Source organism: Carassius gibelio, chromosome B2 (assembly GCF_023724105.1).
Source record: "Carassius gibelio isolate Cgi1373 ecotype wild population from Czech Republic chromosome B2, carGib1.2-hapl.c, whole genome shotgun sequence".
Classification (NCBI taxonomy): Eukaryota; Metazoa; Chordata; class Actinopteri; order Cypriniformes; family Cyprinidae; genus Carassius; species Carassius gibelio.
Genome location: NC_068397.1, coordinates 6,127,773 through 6,149,104, shown reverse-complemented (window position 1 = coordinate 6,149,104; position 21,332 = coordinate 6,127,773).

The following is a 21,332-nucleotide window of genomic DNA, read 5'->3' as shown; positions in this document are numbered from 1 at the left end:
GGACCGGAGGAGGTTCAGGGGGAGGGAAGGAGGGCCAGACAAACTAAAGGGAACAGACAGAAACATAACAGAACTCAAAAAACACAAAACAGAAATCCATGAAGGACATGTTGAGGCGTCCACCAGGGCGGAGCAGATGACCACCACAGCCGTGTGGTCAAGGCCAGAGCCCTCCAGGGCGGAGCGGAAGACCACCACGGCCTTGTGGTCAAAGTCGAAACCCTCCAGGGCGGAGCGGAAGACCACCCCAGCCTCGTGGTCAAAGTCAGAGCCCTCCAGGGCGGAGCGGAAGACCACCACAGCCTCGTGGTCAAAGTCAGAGCCCTCCAGGGCGGAGCGGACGACCACCACAGCCTCGTGGTCAAAGTCAGAGCCCTCCAGGGCGGAGCGGACGACCACCACGTCCTCGTGGTCACCGCCAGAGTCCACCAGGGCGGAGCGGACGACCACCACGTCCTCGTGGTCACCGCCAAAGTCTCTGGAACCGCCTCGGGAACTGCATCGGGCACCGCCTCGGGAACTGCATCGGGCACCGCCTCGGCCTCTCGAACAGCAGCGAGCACCTCCTCGGGAACAGCCTCGGCCTTGGGAACTGCATCGGGCACCGCCTCGGGAACTGCATCGGGCACCGCCTCGGGAACTGCATCGGGCACCGCCTCGGCCTCGGGAACTGCATCGGGCACCGCCTCGGCCTCTCGAACAGCAGCGAGCACCTCCTCGGGAACAGCCTCGGCCTCGGGAACAGCCTCGGCCTCGGGAACAGCATCGGGCACCGCCTCGGGAACTGCATCGGGCACCGCCTCGGGAACAGCCTCGGCATCAGGCACCGCCTCGGGAACAGCCTCGGCATCAGGCACAGCCTCGGCCTCTGGATCAGTCTCGGGCACCGCCTCGGCATCGGGCACCGCCTCGGCATCGGGCACCGCCTCGGCATCGGGCACCGCCTCGGTCTCCGGAACAGCATCGAGCACCGACTCGGCATCGGGCGCTGCCTCGGCATCGGGTGCCACCTCGGCCTCTGGAACAGTGTCGGGCACCGCCTCGACCTCCGGAACAGCCTCTGGCACCGCCTCGGTAACTGCAATGGGAACAGCCTCGGGCACCGCCTCGGACTCCAGAACAGGATCGAGCACCACCTCGGCCTCTGGAACAGCGTCGGGCACCGCCTCGACCTCCGGAACAGCCTCTGGCACTGCCCCGGTAACTGCAATGGGAACAGCCTCGGGCACCGCCTCGGCCTCCAGAACAGGAACGAGCACCGCCTCGGCATCGGGCACCGCCTCGGCTTCGGGCACGGCCTCGGAGACGACAGCGTGAATATTCTCCTGGACGGAGGCGGCCCGCTCGGGAAAGTCCTCGGGGACGACAGCGGTCCGCTCGGGAACATTCTCCAGGCCTTGCGGAACGGTAGGTGCCCGTCTCCTCGTCCTCCGTCCTCTATGACGGTGAGTCGGTGGTACCTGGACTGGCGACTCAGGCGTTGAGTTGGCCATCTTGTGCTGTGGCGCTGGGCTGGCGGCCATCTTGTGCTGTGGCGCTGGGCTGGCGGCCATCTTGTGCTGTGGCGCTGGGCTGGCGGCCATCTTGTGCTGTGGCGCTGGGCTGGCGGCCATCTTGTGCTGTGGCGCTGGGCTGGCGGTCCTCTTGTGCTGTGGCGCTGGGCTGGCGGTCCTCTTGTGCTGTGGCGCTGGGCTGGCGGCCATCTTGTGCTGATGCGCTGGCTCAGCAGCCATGACATGAACCGTCTTGGGAACCACTAGGATCCTTGATAGTGTAGCGAAATAATCCAAGAATGAGTCAGCGGCCATCTTGTGTTGTGGTACTGGGCTGGCGGCCATCTTGTGCTGTGGCGCTGGGTCAGCGGCCATCTTGTGTTGTGGTGCTGGGCTAGCGACCACTTGGTGCTGTGGAGCTGGGCTGGCGGCCATCTTGGGTTGTGGCGCTACCATGGAGGGTGTGTGCTTCCTCTCACCTCTCCGTTCGCCATGGTGAGAGGGTGGCTCTGATCCATCCCACACGAGCCCCGGGTCAAAGGGAGGCCATGGTTGAGAGCAATGACGAGTCTCCTCTCGACCACTTCCTCCTCGGCGACCTCCCCTGGTCCCCCGGAAAACCACCAGGCGAGTTCCCTCAAAACCGCCTCTGTCCCGCTCGGTGGCTGGGGATGAGGCATGAGTAGACATACCGCTGGTTCTCTGTTGTGACGGAGTCCTTCTGTCACGTTACGAGACGCTTGAAACACGACGAGAACCAATTGCAGGTAAGTATGATTTATTTCAAGGGATAATCCAGAGGGGTAAACAGTCCAGGCAGGGGTCGAAACCAAAACATCAATCCACATACAACAAGACACGAACACAAGGCAAGGCAGAGCAAGGCAAGACGAGAGTTGACGGACATGAATAATACATAACATTAAACAAGGACTCCGTAACACAGACTAAGACAGACTGGGTATTTATACACAGAAGGATAATGGGGAAACAGGAGACAGGTGGGGGGAACAATCAATTACGCAACAGGGAGGAAGGTGACCATATAAGGGAACAGGAAGTGATCTGGGACAGACACCGTGAGAAGGAGGACATCTAGTGGAACCCCGGGGAACAACAACCCAGACACTGTGACAGTTTCTGTGTATAAACAGCATTGCCAACTCAAAGAAAAGTAAATGCAGAGTATTTTGAGGCGTATTCCTTTATTAAAGGACACAATGCACGCCATGTTGATTTATTCTTCATAGCCTGCATTTAAACTGTAGCATACATTTAGTGGATTACACTTTTAAGTGTTAGTTCCATCAAAAATTCTGTCATTAATTATTTACCCTCCTGCCGTTCCAAACCCATAAGACAAGGCCATGAGAATACTGTACTTTTTGTGCACAAATAAAAAAAAAAAAAGGACTTTTATTAATAAGACAAACTGCATCTCTTGCTCAAGCTCAAGCACACTAATTAACTCCCTATTGTTTGGGAAATAGAGTTTTGGCAAGTGAACACTTTATGTACTCTTTCAAAATGCATTGTAGGTAACAAAACCTCATATAGAGGGTATGCACAGGTATCACTTTTTCTAGATGAAATGTACCCTTAGTTGGACTGAATGGCCAGTGATTCTGCAGTTTGGCCAGGGATTAGGGAAAACTAGGAGTCAAACAATCAATCTATCCGTTTATTTTACACTTTCCCCTTTGTAGAACACAATGCTCATAATAATCATTGTCACCGTCCTTGTCAATGAATTGGCGGAAAAAATAAAAATAATCCACCGATTTAATCAATTATTTTTGGTAATTCCAAGCAAGTGCTGTTGACTTAATATTTGACATTAAAAACTGGTGGAGGTTGATGAGGACAGAAGATGCGGAGGATGACAAATGGAGTCCAGGGTGGAAATGACCGAGGTAAGAGCCAGGGAGGAGCTATGATAGAAGGAGCCCAGGCCACAGCTAGAGATATTCTCCACGGTGTTGTGAATGGAGGGAGTGGAGGAAGGGCTGACGACTCAAGGGGGCCAACTGATGGAGATGACGCCAGTGGAGGAGGAGTGGAGGGGTGGAGACAGGGAAGGCAGAGCCAGGGTGCAACAGAGGACTGTGGAGCCAGACGGATGAAGTGAAGCTGGCGGATTGGACTCCAGTAGCAATGGAGGGTTGATGACTGATCAAGGCAGAGTCAATGGGATGAGAGAGCCCAGTGGAGCCAGTGGGATAATGAACCATGGTGGAGACAATGGAGCTATGAGCGAAGGTGGAGTCAGTGGGTCGAAGGACAGAGGTAGAATCCAGGCTTTAGAAGTGGGAGACAGGACAGACAGAAAATGATGGCGGAAGAGTAGATCTTTGAATATAAGATTCGTTAAAAATTCGTCAAATTCGTTATTTCCCATGTAGGCGTGCAGTATGCGCGCTCATAATTCCAGGCGCGTCCGCACCGCTTCGAGTTAAAAACATTTCAACTTTTCAGAATGCCGCAAGCGCACCGCGGGTCATGTGACAAGAACTAACCAATCAGCTTCATCCTTTCCCGTAACAACGTTGAAAGCTCAGCTAAGATGAAGGAACTGCTGATCACATGGATTGCCATTTTGAAATAAATTTAGTAGCATAGCTAGTGCAAGCGATTTTTAGAGATGCAAATCCGTTTATCCTTTTTTGTTTATTTCCGAGTCTTCATGAAGAGAGCACGTCATGGTTGCTTAGCCTAGACAGACGCCTCAGAGGCGCAACTGCCCGAGCGCTTTGGAATGAAAGAGAAAACGGCGCGCCTAGCGCTTTCCACGCGTTTTTAGGCTTGATATGTGAACGGCCCCCATATCTACTGCTTCCTCTCAGCTCAGTCTCAGCTGGTATGTTTGGCGAGACCGAGGAGTTCATCCAGGTGTTCCTCGAGTGTGCAATCTCTCTGCTCAAGGAAGACCAGGGTGACGACAGTGAAATGGTCCATGAAGAAACAGAAAATAAAAACACTGAAACACGAAAAACAAATGGTGGTAAATACAGGTCAAGTCAAGTCAAGTCACCTTTATTTATATAGCGCTTTAGACAAAAAAGATTGCGTCAAAGCAACTGAACAACATTAATTAGGAAAACAGTGTGTCAATAATGCAAAATGACAGTTAAAGGCAGTTCATCATTGAATTCAGTGATGTCATCATCTCAGTTCAGTTTAAACAGTGTCTGTGCAATCATTAGCAATTAAGTCAACGATATCCCTGGAAATTATGTGACCCCAACTAAGCAAGCCAGAGGTGACGGCAAGAAGGAACCAAAACTCCATCGGTGACAGAATAGAGAAAAAAACCTTGGGAGAAACTAGGCTCAGTTGGGGGGCCAGTTCTCCTCTGACCAGACGAAACCAGCAGTTCAATTCCAGGTTGCAGCAAAGTTAAGTTGTGCAGAAGAATCATCTGTTTCCTGTGGTCTTGTCCTGGTGGTCCTCTGAGACAAGGTCTTTACAGGGGATCTGTATCTGGGGCTGTAGTTGTCCTGTTCTCCGCTGTCTTTCAGGGATGTAGAGGTCCTTTCTAGGTGCTGATCCACCATCTGGTCTGGATACGTACTGGATCCGGGTGACTGCAGTGACCCTCTGATCTGGATACAGACTGGATCTGGTGGCTACGGTGACCTCGGAAAAAGAGAGAAACAGACTAATATTAGCATAGCTGCCATTCTTCTAATGACGTAGCAAGTACATCGGGTGTTATTGGAAGTGTTCCCAGTTCTGGTTTACCTAATTAATGCAGCCTAAAAATCTTTTACTGGATTTGGATATTAGAAACATATTAGTGTGTTATGTGTAAGCCAGGTTAAAGAGATGGGTCTTTAATCTAGATTTTAACTGCAAGAGTGTGTCGATGAACACCACAACAAGACACAACAAACTCAAACTTAATAGACAGGAACTTAAAAAAAAAAAAGATCAAGTGAGGATAATTAACAAGACACACCTAAACCTTATAAAAAAATCTCAAATCACAATCCATGACAACTATCTCAATTATGAAAACGATGCAAACAAAGTCCAAACAGTGATGGTGTGTAAATCATTATATGTTTTCAATAAATGCTAACAAAAACTTCACAGTTACATAGAATATAAGATGGCAAATATATTTTCGTGAGCCCTCAATAAAAAAAAACCTAAGGAATGTGTTTACTCCAAAATTCAAGTGCAAATCCACATTTTGGTGACTGGATCTATCATGTAATTTTTTTATTTTTATTTTTATTATTATTATTTTTTTTTCAGCTGGATGGAAAGATCTGTAACTACTGAGACACAGGAGACGAGAGATCCAAAAGCAGTGTGAGTTTAATGGATAATCCAAAATCAGAATCAAAACAAGCCAGGGTCATAACCAAACAACAGCCCAAAAACAAACAAACAAACAAGAACCGGAACTTGAAATACAAGGAACACGAGGAAACCAGGTGATGAAAAGTAAGGACTCCATAATACAGACCGGTATAAAAAGGCAGGATAATTCAATTCAATTCAATTCAAGTTTATGTGTATAGCGCTTTTTACAATACAAATTGTTAGAAAGCAACTTTTTAGAAAATTATGTTTCTAAAATATTTAGTAATAGCTTATAAGTGGTGACTGTCAGTTTGTGCACGTATAACAGGATTTGTAGGAAAATTAATACAAGAAGTAGCCAGCCAGATGATGAACATTATTAATATTATTAATAATTAATAATTATTATATGACGCAATCACACTTGTAGCAATATTTGTTAGTTCTGTTGTTGATTCAGGGTTAGCATCATCTGGGGTCCTCTGAGAGTCAGCATCATCTCTTCTCAGGTGTTCTGGATCCAGACTGGAGGTTGTGTAAATCCTACCCGTGGCAAAACATAGAAACAAACAGAGACATCATTAGCATAGCTGATGATCCAACAAAGTAAAATTAATTACTTTAACCCAAGCTAAAGAAAAAAAAAATGTGCATTTGATCAGATGCAACTACACTCACAATTTAAGATACATTATTTGAATGCATGGCGAAAGAGATGCGTTTTAAATCTAGATTTAAACAGAGAGAGTGTGTCTGAACCCCGAACATTATCAGTAAGGCTATTCCAGAATTTGGGAGCCAAATGTGAAAAAGCTCTACCTCCTTTAGTGGACTTTGCTATCCTAGGAACTACCAAAAGTCCAGCGTTTTGTGACCTTAGGGAGCGTGATGGGTTGTAACGTGGTAGAAGGCTAGTTAGGTACGCAGGAGCTAAACCATTTAGGGCCTTATAGGTAAGTAATGATAATTTATAACTGATATCAACTTAAAAGGTAGCCAGTGCAGAGACTGTAAAATTGGGGTAATATGATCATATTTTCTTGACCTGGTAAGGACTCTAGCTGCTGCATTTTGGACTACCTGTAGCTTGTTTATTGAGGAAGCAGGACAACCACCTAGAAGTGCATTACAATAGTCCAGTCTAGAGGTCATAAATGCATGAACTAGCTTTTCTGCATCAGAAACAGACAACATGTTTTGTAGCTTGGCAATGTTTCTAAGATGGAAAAATGCAGTTTTTGTAACATGGGAAATATGATTTCAAAAGACAAGTTGCTGTCTAATATAACACCCAGATTATTGACTGTAGATAATGACTATGAAGTGAAGACACCTGAGTGCAATTAACAGGTGTGCAATTACTGTGATGAAGGCACAAGGCCTTGTGGGAATTGTAGTGCCAGCGGTGAGGTGCCTATGGGGAAGTGAGACCACTAGTGGAGACCCAGGGAAACACAGAACAGACACTGTGACATTACCCCCTCCTCTATGGAGCAGCTACCAGATGCTCCACCTAAACATAAGAACAACCCAAGGAACACAGAGACCAGGAGGGAGGTGGACCGGCGGAGGACCAGGGGGAGGGACGGAGGGCCAGGTAATAGAGGATAACAGAGACAGGAAGTGCAACAAACAAAAACACAACAACAACAAGGAGACCAGGAGGGAGGTGGACCGGCGGAGGACCAGGGGAGGGACGGAGGGCAAGGTCCATAGAGGGAAACAGAGAGAAAAACAAAAAACAAAAAAACAAAAAAACAAAAACAAAGCAACAACAAAACACAAGGCCAGGAGAGAACAAAAAGCTCAGGGGCCCAAGGTCGAACTGACAGGACAGGAATCCAGTGTGGAGCAAGGTGGAACTGGAGCCGCCACAGCCGTGCAGTCGAGACATAAGCCCACCAGGGCGGCGCAGAAGACCACCACAGCCATGCGGTCGAGACAGAAGCCCACCAGGGCGGCGCAGAAGACCACCACAACCGTGCGGTCGGGACAGGAGCCCACCAGGACAGCGCCAAAGACCACCACACTGGGATCGATGACACAGGAGAGCAAGTCTGGTTAGGCAAGTCTTAAACGGAGAACATGAACAGGTTAAGGGTGGCCTCCGTGGCCACGACAGGATAAGTCGAGCGCTCAGAGAGTTCGGCTGTGACGTGACAAGACTTTGGAAGTTCTGCAGAGAGGAGGAGAGGCTCTGGTAGTTCAGCAGAGATGTGGATAGGCTCTGGTAGTTCAGCAGAGACGTGGAGAGGCCCTGGTAGATCCGTGGTGTTTTGACTGGATTCAGGAAGATCAATGGTGACTTGACTCTGCTCATGAAGATCATTGGTGACCTGACTTTGCTCATAAAGCTCAATGGTGACTTGCCTTTGCTCATCAAGATCATTGGTGACTTGCCTTTCCCCATGAAGATAATCAGTGACTTGACTTTGCCCATTAAGAACACTGGTGACTTGACATTGCCCATGAAGAACACTGGGGACTTGATTTTGCCCATGAAGAACACTGGGGACTTGACTTTGCCCATGAAGAACACTGGGGACTTGACTTTGCCCATGAAGATCAATGGGGACTTGCCTTTGCTCATGAAGAACATTGGTGACTTGATTCTGCTCATGAAGAACAATGGTGACTTGACTTTGCCCATGAAGATCAATGGTGTCTTGACTTTGCCCATGAAGATCAATGGTGACTTGACTTTGCCCATGAAGAACACTGGTGACTTGGCTTTGCCCATGAAGAACACTGGTGTCTTGGCCTTGCCCATGAAGAACACTGTTGACTTGACTTTGCCCATGAAGAACACTGGTGACTTGACTTTGCCCATGAAGATCACTGGTGACTTGATTTTGCCCATGAAGATCAATGGGGACTTGCCTTTGCTCATGAAGATAGTCGGTGACTTGACTTTGCCCATGAAGAGCACTGGTGACTTGACTTTGCCCATGAAGAACACTGGTGCCTTGACCTTGCCCATGAAGATCAATGGGGACTTGCCTTTGCTCATGAAGAACATTGGTGACTTGACTTGACTTCTAAGGTCTAACTGTGGTAGTGACTCTGGAGGGTCAACGGGAACCTGACTCGACTCTGGAGGGTCAACAGGAACCTGACTCGACTCTGGAGGGTCAACGGGAACCTGACTCGACACTGGAGGGTCAACTGTGGCTGTCATCTTGTGCAGAGGTGCTGGACAGGCTGCCATCTTGTTCCATGGCTCTGGGCCGGCGGCAATCTTGTGCTGTGGCGCTGGGCCGGCAGCCATCTTGCGCTGTGGTGCTGGGCCGGTGGCCACCATGTGCCGTGGTGCTGGGCTGGCGGCCATATTGCACCGTGGCGCTGGGTTGGCAACCACGTGGTGCTGTGGCGCTGGGCTGGTGGCCATAATGTGCAGTGGTGCTGGGCTGGTGGTCCTCCTGTCTGTAGACCACGGTCTAGAGTTGGCCATCCCATCGGGAGAGACAGGTGTGGCTGGGGTATCCCACGAAGACCAATGTTGTAGGTACAAATTGAACCCCCAAAAATCAAAGGCGTCCCGCTGGTCCATTTCCCTCTGGGTTATCCAGACTGCCGTTGAAAAGGTCTTTCAGGGCCACATCATTATATCCCATTCCACCCGCCAGAGTCCAGAACACTTGCGACACACCACCCACCTCATTCCCCTCTTGATGGAGGGTGGTTAATTTGAGGAATTTCGCCCTCCGCTCCTCCACACTGGCTGGGGAGCGAACGCGAAGTCCCACACCGCTGGATCTAGACATGATGGAGTCCTTCTGTAACGATCTGTAACAACTGGGACACAGGAGACGAGAGATCCAAAAGCAGTGTGTGTTTAATGGGTAATCCAAAATCAGAATCAAAACAAGCTGGGGTCATAACCAAACATCAGTCCAAAAACAAACAAAAAAACAAACAAACAAACAAGAACAGGAACTTGAAATACTAGGGAACACGAGGAAACCAGGTGACGGAAAGTAAAGGCTCCATAACACAGACAGAAAACAGACAGGTATAAATAGGCAGGATAATGACTATGAAGTGAAGACACCTGAGTGCAATTAACAGGTGTGCAATCACTGTGATGAAGGGATAAGGCCTTGTGGGAATTGTAGTGCCTGCGGCGAGGTGCCTATGGGGAAGTGAGACCACTAGTGGGGACCCAGGGAAACACAGAACAGACACCGTGACACTGGAGCTGTTAGCAGTCTATAAAGTATTGCCCCAATGAACCCATTTGTATTGTGTGATGAGTCACCGGCCTCCACCCTAATTATCAGCATCCCCCGATCCCTTAATCTCCGCCCTTCGTCAAGCTCCAGACAGGAGTGAGAGAGAAGGGGTGCTGAAACAGCCAGGGCTGGCAGCGTGTGATGAAGCACACCTGACCCAAATGGAGCTGTTCAAATGCAGAGCGCGCCTCTCCCCAGCCCAGGAGACCGTTGTCTTTTCCCCTTGGTGTCCTCATGGGTCCAGGAAGTGTCTGTATAGACCTCCTGCACCGCTAGAGCCATAAGCTGCTGGACACGCAGTCTGGTCAAGATGTATGTATAAAAGTGTAAAAGTGCCTGTTATACGACTGATGGGCCAAGATGTCGGGCTGTTTATACCCGGAAAGTGCTGTGGGCCAAGGAGGACGAAGCTGCTTAGAAGAAGCCACCCCTCGTGTCCTGGACCAAGAGGGGAACGTGATCCCCTGTTTATTCTGAACATCTTTTCCTTTTAGATACTTTATTCCTGGTGTTTTTGTTATTTTCTTTTAGTTTGGGACAAACAAGACTGAGCTCCCTGGCTGCGGGTGTCGCTGTTGGACAGTGTTTTCTCTACTTCCTGTTGGCCTTCTGTAGCTAATAGTAGCTCCATGTAGCTGTTTTTATTTTATTTTTATTTTTCTCTAGAATCTTTATCTTACTATCACTCTCTGTTTTTTTATGATAAATATAACTTAATTCACACCATATTTCTGATACTATCGATCAATCTTTTAGATTTTAATATTTTTAATCGTTCACTTTTATTTTATATCCGTGAGTGCAGGACACCTACAAAGCGTTAGAACTCATTAGCTTGTCATTAGCATTTTCATTCGAACCTATCGCTGTTTTCTTTTCTCCTCTCCTCTCTCCTTGTTTTTCACAAGTTCATCAAACAACCGCAGTAAGAATATTTAATCAAGCACGGTGAGAAATGGCTTCTCCTGCTATTGTTATTTGCACCTCTTGACACATGTACAGTTTATCTATCTCTGTCGCAGATGAGAGATTCACATGTGATAAATGCAGGGAAATAGTTGACAGAGAAGATTTCAGAATTAGAGACACACATCCAAACTTTAATTGAGGACAGTGAGAATGTTAGGGCTCTAGATACAGCTATGGATGTGTCTAGCTCAGGGATCCCTGTACATTGTTCGGTTCCTGCAGAGCCCCTGAAGCAGGGCAACTGGGTGACAATGAGGCAGTGTAGTCGTGGGTCAAAACACCGCTCTTCTGTTCCGATCAAAACATTAAACAGGGTCTCCCCACTCAGTGATGCACCCACTGAGAAACCTGATGACAGTGCTCTAGTTATTGGTGATTCTATTGTACGGAACGTGAATATAGAGACACCAGCCACCATAGTCAAATGTTTACCGGGAGCCAGAGCGCCTGACATGTTGGCAAATTTAAAAGTGCTGGCTAAAGCTAAACGTAAATACAGTAAGATTGTTATTCATGCTGGTGCTAATGATGTTCGACTTCCCCAGTCGTAGATCACTAAAAATAACATTAAAGAGGTGTGTGAACTTGCAAGCACGATGTCAGATACTGTAATATGCTCTGGTCCCCTCCCTGCTTACCGTGGTGACGAGATGCATAGCAGATAGGTTTCATAGACAATTGGACGAGCTTTTGGGGCAGACCTTACCTGTTGAAAAGAGATGGTCTTTATCCCTCCTGGGGTGGCGACACTCTTCTCTCTAGAAATATGGCAAATAGTCTTAGTGTTCATACTTGACTAACTGGGGCCCAGGTCAGGAAGCAGACAGACTGGCTAAACTGACCGTCTGCTAGCTGTCTCACGTCACAGAGGTCAGTTAATTCTCAGCACATAGAGACTCTTTCACCTAGATATCACACTATAGAGACTGTGTCTGTTCCCCGAACTAGAAAATACAAAAAATGTCCAAACCAAGTTAAGATGAACAATTCAATTGAGGTTCAACAAATAAAAAACAGATGCAATATGGATAAACAAATGATAAAGCTTGGCTTATTGAATATCAGATCCCTTTCTACGAAAACACTTTTTGTAAATAATATGATCACTAATCATAATACAGATGTGCTCTGTTTGACAAAAACCTGGCTAAAACCTGATGATTACATTATTTTAAATGAGTCCACCCCCCAAGATTACTGTTATAAACATGAGCCGCATCTAAAAGGCAAAGGAGGAGGTGTTGCTTCATTTTATAACTACGTTTTCAGGATTTCTCAGAGGGCAGGCTTCAAGTATAACTCGTTTGAAGTAATGGGGCTTCATATAACATTATACAGAGAAACAAATGTTAATGATAAATCCCCTGTTATGTTTGTACTGACTACTGTATACAGGCCACCAGGGCACCATACACACTTTATTAAAGAGTTTGGTGATTTTACATCTGAGTTAGTTCTGGCTGCAGATGAAGTTTTAATAGTTGGTGATTTTAATATCCATGTTGATAATGAAAAAGATGCATTGGGATCAGCATTTATAGACATTCTGAACTCTGTTGGGGTTAGACAACACGTTTCAGGACCTACTCATTGCCGAAATCATACTCTAGATTTAATACTGTCACGTGGAATTGATGTTGATAGTGTTAAAAAAAAAGCATTAAAAACTGCTAGATTCGATTACTTTTCTTATCTTTTAGAAGAAAACAAAAATAAACCCAGGTATTTATTCAATACAGTGGCTAAATTAATGAAAAATTTCCCATTTCCCAACACCACAGCAGTAATGACTTTATGAACTACTTTACTTCTAAAATCGATACTATTAGAGATAAAATTGCAACCATTCAGCCGTCAGCTACAGTATCGCATCAGACAGTGCAATATAGACCCCCTGAGGAACAGTTCCACTCATTCTCTACTATAGGAGAGGAAGAATTGTATAAACTTGTTAAATCATCTTAACCAACAACATGTATGTTAGACCCTATACCATCTAAGCTCCTAAAAGAGGTGCTTCCAGAAGTCATAGATCCTCTTCTGACTATTATTAATTCCTCATTGTCATTAGGATATGTACCCAAAACCTTCAAACTGGCTGTTATTAAGCCTCTCATCAAAAAAACACAACTTGACCCCAAAGAACTAGTTAATTATAAACCAATCTCGAATCTCCTTTTTCTGTCTAAGATACTAGAAAAGGTGGTATCCTCACAATTATATTCCTTCTTAGAGAAAAATGGAATATGTGAGGATTTCCAGTCAGGAATTAGAACGTATCATAGTACTGAGACTGCTCTCCTTAGAGTTACAAATTATCTGCTTTTGTCATCTGATCGTGGTTGTATCTCTCTATTAGTTTTATTGGATCTTAGTGCTGCGTTTGACACAATTGACCACAACATTATTTTGCATAGACTTGAACACTGTTGGCATTAATGGAAGTGCATTAGCGTGGTTTAAATCGTATTTATATGACCGCCATCAGTTCGTAGCAGTGAATGAAGATGTATCATATCGATCACAAGTGCAGTATGGAGTACCTCAAGGCTCAGTTCTAGGGCCGCTACTCTTCACGCTTTATATGTTACCCTTGGGAGATATCATCAGGAAACATGGTGTTAGCTTTCACTGTTATGCTGATGATACTCAACTCTATATTTCTTTGCGGCCTGGTGAAACACTAGCCTGACTACGTCAGACTTCCTACTTCCGCTCAATTTCATTTCGCTTCTGTACTCAGTCTGATACAGCATCAGAGCTTTCTGTTTGCCACCGGTCTGGAAACAGCCGGGCCAATCAACGAACAGAGGGCGGGCTGAGAGCCGTGACGTAGATGCTAAGCACCGAGTTTTAAATTGTAGGTTAGAGAAATCGAAAACCGAAACGACCGCGGAAATGGGAAACGAGACACGGGATGCAATTCGCTCTGTTATGGAGAACATTCAACTCTTTTTCAAACTAAAGCCAGAACAAAAAGAGTGTTTAACAACAGGTTTACAGTGGAAATTCAATCATAGATTTGAGTTCGATGCATGATGTCTGTGCTTTGATGCGGCTGTACAGACGCATAACATACGTCATAACTAAACGTATCTGATTGGCTTGCGGGTAACCAATGATTTTAAACTTCAGACAAGCGCCCCCTAGCGAGAGAGAAAACACTTCTCTATTATGCCATTCCAGACTCTGTCTACGAAGCAAAGTGAAGTAGCAGAGTCTGGTATTACCAGGCTAGTGAAACACACCAATTTGAAAAACTAATGAAATGCATAGTCAATATAAAAAACTGGATGATGAGTAATTTCTTACTGCTAAATTCTGAAAAAAACAGAGGTGTTAATTATAGGACCTAAATTTGAAGGACCTCATCAGTTAGGAACCTAGGTGTGCTATTTGATCGCAATCTTTCCTTAGAAAGCCAAGTTTCTAGCACTTGTAAAACTGCATTTTTCCATCTCAAAAATATATCTAAATTACGGCCTATGCTCTCAATGTCAAATGCAGGAATGCTAATCCATGCATTTATGACCTAAAGGTCAGATTATTGTAATGCTTTATTGGGTGGTTGTTCTGCACGCTTAGTAAACAAACTACAGGTAGTCCAAAATGCAGCAGCAAGAGTTCTTACTAGAACCAGGAAGTATGACCACATTAGCCCGGTCCTGTCAACAATGCACTGGCTCCCTATCAAACATTGTATAGATTTTGAAATATTGTTTAATACTTATAAAGCCCTGTATGGTTTAGCACCTCAGTATTTGAATGAGATCCTTTTACATTATAATCCTCTACGTCCGCTACATTCTCAAAACTCAGGCAATTTGATAATACCTAGAATATCAAAATCAACTGCGGGCGGCAGATCCTTTTCCTATTGGCACCTAAACTCTGGAATAACCTACCTAACATTGTTCGGGAGGCAGACACACTCTTGCAGTTTAAATCTAGATTAAAGACCCATCTCTTTAACCTGGCTTACACATAACATACTAATATGCTTTTAAAATCCAAATCCGTTAAAGGATTTTTAGGCTGCATTAATTAGGTAAACCGGATCCGGAAACACTTCCCATAACACCTTATGTACTTGCTACATCATTAGAAGAATGGCATCAACGCTAATATTTGTCTTTTTCTCTCTTATTCCGAGGTCACCGTAGCCACCAGATCCAGTCTGTATCTAGATCAGAGGGTCACTGCAGTCAGGGCCATTTGAAGGAATTTGGGGGCCCCAAGCAAAATGGACATAGAGGCCCCCCGATGTGCTATATAGAGGAAACATCAGCACTGAGATGTGATGCATCTGTTGATGTTGAGGATGAAGTTGATGGTGTAGCTGGGAAAATAATTGAAACAAAAATCTGAAATTACCTGTAAAGTACGTTTTACCATTTCACTGTTAGCATATTGAAAGAGGTCACTATTACCAGCTCAGTGGTGCGTTAAATGAACAACTAAGTTTCCTTTTTTAGAAAAAAAATATTTATAATTTTTAAATGCATAGAATGCAATGCATTCATCAACTTTGAACAATATCAATAAAGTTGACAGATGAATTAAGTGCATTTAAGTGCCATTCAGGTGGGTTTTTAAATAAAGCATTTTCTGAGATGCACATTTAACACCAAACATTAATTTATCTTTTAATTATTGAAAATTAAGCAAACTTAACTTTTTGTTAAACAAAGGGGATTTACTATTAAAAATAAAACATTGAAGAAATTGTGTGATTAAACCTTTAAATTAAAAAAATAAAAATAATAATGTTTGATTTTTTTAGTAGTAGGCTATGTACATTCTGCTGAACAATAGTAATACATCTCTGGCAAATACTTGTCTAAAACAGGACTTTTAGTTTGACGGGTTGACATACCTTTACAGCTCTGTGTATGTGATGTGACTCTAATTTTACTCAAATCAAACAGTCAAATGCTCATGAAGTGACTGTCAGAGCAGTTCTGGAGATGTTGTTCATGTGTTCACATTCTCATTTAGTGAGACATCAGACGCGAGACTGAAATCACCGCGAGCGTCACGCGCGCTTCAGTGTGTTAATAAAGGAAGACGCGCTTCTGCTCCTTTCATTAACAGAGACACGCAAAACATGCAGGATTCATATTTAAACAGACTGTTCTGGCTTAATATTTACAGATATTAGGCCATATCGTGGTTTGAAGCGCAATGACCTATTTTTTATTAATTCATTCAAAATGTGGCAAATTACGTGTCACTCTGCTTTAAACTGTAAATTCCGTTTTTATGACTGGATTCCGCGATTCTTGCAATCGAAACATGCCACGACGTTCTCTTTACGTTTGCCTGAGCCTTCATATCAAAACACTGCTTACTCCTTGCAGGTCTGCGATTTCTGATCTGCATTTTCCTTATCCCGTTAAAAAAAAACATATTACAGTAACCATATTCCTTCCGTTCGAAAAAAAAAAAAAAAAGCAGAGATCACTTCGTTGGCTGGCTGCTGTCAGCGACTACTGAGAGAGGCCCCCTTGAGGGGGATCCCGATAACAGTGTCATTACACGTTACTGCATTGATGATCAAAGGGGCGCTTACACAGTGTCGTTGCATTTTATTCTTAACCAGTCGTTGTCTTGGGGCCCCAGGTCAGCTCGGGGCCCCAAGCAAATGCTTGGTTTGCCTGCCTTGTTGCGACGGGCCTGACTGCAGTCACCCGGATCCAGTACGTATCGAGACGTGATGGTGGATCAGCACCTAGAAAGGACCTCTACTGACCTGAAAGACAGCGGAGAACAGGACAACTAGAGCCCCAGATACAGATCCCCTGTAAAGACCTTGTCTCAGAGGACCACCAGGACAAGACCACAGGAAACAGATGATTCTTCTGCACAGTCTGACTTTGCTTCAGCCTGGAATTAAACTACTGGTTTCGTCGGGTCAGAGGAGAACTGGCCCCCCAACTGAGCCTGGTTTCTCCCAAGGTTTTTTTCTCCATTCTGTCACCGATGGAGTTTTGGTTCCTTGCCACTGTCGCCTCTGGCTTGCTTATTGGGAAGTCGTGGCCTAATGGTTAGAGGGTTGGACTCCCAATCGAAGGGTTGTGAGTTCTAGTCTCGGGCCGGACGGAATTGTAGGTGGGGGTAGTGCATGAACAGCTCTCTCTCCACCTTCAATACCATGACTTAGGTGCCCTTGAGCAAGGCATCGAACCCCCAACTGCTCCCCGGGTGCCGCAGCATAAACAGCTGCCCACTGCTCCGGGTGTGTGCTCACAGTGTGTGTGTGTGTTCACTGCTCTGTGTGTGTGCATTTCAGATGGGTTAAATGCAGAGCACAAATTCTGAGTATGGGTCACCATACTTGGCTGAATGTCACGTCACTTTCTTCTTTCTGCTTAGTTGGGGTCACTTCATCTACAGCGATATCGTTGACTTGATTGCAAATAAATGCACAGACTCTATTTAACTGAACAGAGATGACATCACTGAATTCAATGATGAACTGCCTTTAACTATCATTTTGCATTATTGACACACTGTTTTCCTAATGAATGTTGTTCAGTTGCTTTGACGCAATGTATTTTGTTTAAAGCACTATATAAATAAAGGTGACTTGACTATTAAAAGCCTCTCCGAGGGCTGACTCCACACCTACGGTGTCTGTTGTTTGCTCCTCCCACCACAGCAGTCAGTTGCACAACAGCTGGGTTTTCATTCATTGCATTCATTCTTTCCTTATTGGAAAACACAGGCCATTAAACGATAAGACACATTGCAGTTTACTGGCTATTGCTGTCATAGTCGTAAGTATGATTTTTAAACGGCTATTCTATGTTTGCTGGAAAACCTTGGGTTCTGGCATTGTCACTGTGTCTGGTCTGTGTTTCCCTGGGTGTCCACTAGTGGTCTCACTTCCCCATAGGCACCTCAACTCAGGCACTACAATTCCCACAAAGCCTTGTCCCTTTATCACGGTATTTGCACACCTGTTAATTGCACGCAGGTGTCTTCACTTTCATAGTCATTATCCTGCCTATTTAAACTGGTCTGTTTCTGTTTGTGTCATGGAGTCCTTACTTTCTGTCCCCTAGTATTTCGAGTCCTTATCTTGTTTGTTTGTTTGTTTGTTTGTTTGTTTGTTTGTTTGTTTGTTTGTTTGTTTGTTTGTTTGTTTGTTTGTGGACTGATTTTTGCTTGTTTGATTCTGATTTTGGATTACCCATTAAACTCACACTGCTCTTGGATCTCTCGTCTCCTGTGTCCCAATCGTTACAGAAGGACTCCATCATGTCTAGATCCAGCGGTGTGGGACTTCATATCCGTTCCCCAGCCAGTATGGAGGAGCAGAGGGCGAGATTCCTCAGATTAACCACCTTCCATCAAGAGGGGAATGAGGTTGGTGGTGTGGCAAAAGTATTCTGGACCCTGGCGGTAGGAATGGGATATAATGATGCGGCCCTGAAAGACCTTTTCAATGCCAGTCTGGATACCCCTGTGCCAGAAAGGGAAATGGATAAGCTGGAAGCCTTTGATTTTTGGGGTTTCATTCTGTACCTACAACATCGGTCTCAGTGGGATACCCCAGCCACACCTGTCTCTCCCGGTGGGATGGCCGACTTTAGACCGGGGTCTACAGACAGGAGGACTGCCAGCCCAGCACCACTGCACAATATGGCCGCCAGCCCAGCGCTACAATTCCCTCAAAGCACAAGGTACAGCACAAGGTGGCTGCCAACCCAGCGCCACGGCGCAATATGGCCGTCAGCCCAGCATCACGGGCAAATTCTTCATGGGCAAATTCAAGTCATCAGTGTTCTTCATGGGCAAAGTCAAGTCACCAAATGTTCTTCATGGGCAAAGGCAAGTCACCATTGATCTTCATGAGCAAAGTCAGGTCACCATTGATCTTCATGAACAAAGTCAGGTCACCAATGATCTTAATGAGTCCAGTCAAAACACCACGGATCTACTGTGTCTGTGTTTCCCTGGGTGTCCACTAGTGGTCTCACTTTCCCATAGGCACCTCACCACAGGCACTACAATTCCCACAAAGCCTTGTCCCTTCATCACGGTAATGGGCTAGTTGCATATCTCCGCCAACTTGGATTTCCGGTCTTGCGAGTGTGTGCGTAGATATTTCCGGTTGTGCTAAAAGTCAGTGCAGAGAACCGGAGAAGTCCAGATATTACCTTCTATATGTTTACAGGATTTATAATATCACTTCAAATGCAAATAAGATATAAACTGCTATTATCACTATACTATAAATGTTAACTGAGCCAGTGGATTTGAAACTTACGTTTGTTTGGGTCCGGTGAATGAATTAAATACACTAATGTTCACTACTGTTCATGAGATGAAAGTTGAACTCATGGTGTGTATACACAGCTATATAATGTATTTTTATCTTACCAAAATGTAAATGTACAAATTACTTATTTCTCGAAAATGTGTGCATTATTATTTTTTTAATATGAAATATTTACCTCGTGAGACGTGGGCTGCGATTTATCTTCAGAAGTATCCATTTCTCAATTGTACACCCAGATCAGTGTTTCATCATTATTTTCACAACATATTTTATTATTTTACACAGTAAAAAATACATGACTAATTTTAATGTCTGTTTAATCTGATTAATGCAAAAGAATAATATACATGGCTGCTCATAGACGGATAATGATTTATGCTGCAGATCTTTCACAAAACAAATAAACATAGATAAAAACACACATGAATGCAAACAGCGATCTTTTATTTAATGCAAACATACCATAATTATATTACGTTTAATTGTACAGTTAGTTATAAATTATGTTATCAAATAAAGTTAATAAAACATGCTCAGAAATCTCTGTGCGTCTTTGACAGTCAGAAACATTGACCTAACAGTCAGAACAAAACCAGCTCTTCGAAAATGAAAAGTATTGCATATTTGAGAGGTTTGGGTTTGAAAGAAGAAATCCCTGTGAACCTGACCCGACGCTGATCCACATAATCAACAGAAGAATAAAGCAATCTCTGCGTAGTATCTTGATGAAATTCCACACAGAGGTACGCAAAATGTAGGTACGCTGTTTCCCCATGTTTTTGATATACCACTATCGGCTGTTAAAGTTGAAAATCATTAATTATATACATCTAGCGAAGTTTCGTGTGTAAGTTTCCCTTACAGACAATGCGAGCGTCGCAAGACCGGAAGTAAGTATGCACACACTCACGCCACTGAAGCTCACCGGCGCCATCTTGTGCACCTAGCCCATTGCACACCTCCTAATTGCACTCAGGTGTCTTCACTTTAGCCGCGTTTCAACCGCAGGAACTTTACCCAGGAACTAGGGACTTGATCCGGTATTTGGTGTGTTTCCACCGCTGGAACCAGTAACTAAATAAAAGTTCCGGGTAAAAAAATGCCCCCCAGAAAGTCCCTGCTGGCGAGGTGGTACTTTTTAAAAGTTCCGGAACTTTCGGGGGCGGGACTTTGGCGCTAAACATGCTGATTGGTTGAGTTCACGCAGCATTGGTTGAGTTCAACCACCATTTATTCGGATCAACATTTTCAAAATATTACTGTTATTGTGTCATGAAATGTAATTTTAAAAGTATTTCAGGCGAGAATGTAGTTGTTTGAAACTCAAATCTGTTGTTTATTTATAAAGACAGCGCCTTTTTAAAAATGTGTTTCGCCGATCTCGTAGACGATGAGCTCCACTCGATCAGCGGGAGCTCAGTCCTCATGTATCCGCAGAGAGCAGCCTCTCCTCGGATAGACCTTCTGATATGCGCCGCTGGCTCTGATGTGTCTTTAGTGGTTAAAACATAACATATAATTCAGCTGCGGGGTAAATCTAACAGGTTTTCTTTGGTCTGTATTCAATTTATCTATATGTTAAAATGAAAATAAAAAAGGCAAGTCTATATAATATTTCTTTCATTGTAATGGCTGCATATACACATTTCCCTGACCTAAGTACATTTCTGCAGTTGTTATTATGCTTAAATGAAAACGAAAGGAGGCAGTGGTATTTGATATCATATTTCGTTTTATTGTAAATATACAGTAGGGAAAATTGCAGTAGCCAAGACGAGCTGACTGAAGTTATCAAGTATCATATATATATATATATATATATATATATAGTATATAGTTACGCTGCTGTTTATAGATTTACCGGACTTGCGTAGTTGCAGACATCACACTCCCCAGTTGAATGCACAAAGTCTGAACTAACTACCGAGGATGCACGTCCAAAATCAGCGTATTTTCTTTTTTCTTTTTTTAAATCAGAGGTACTTTGTATTGAGAAACGCGCGCAGACCTACGTCACCAGTCATTTGCCTAATCTACCCG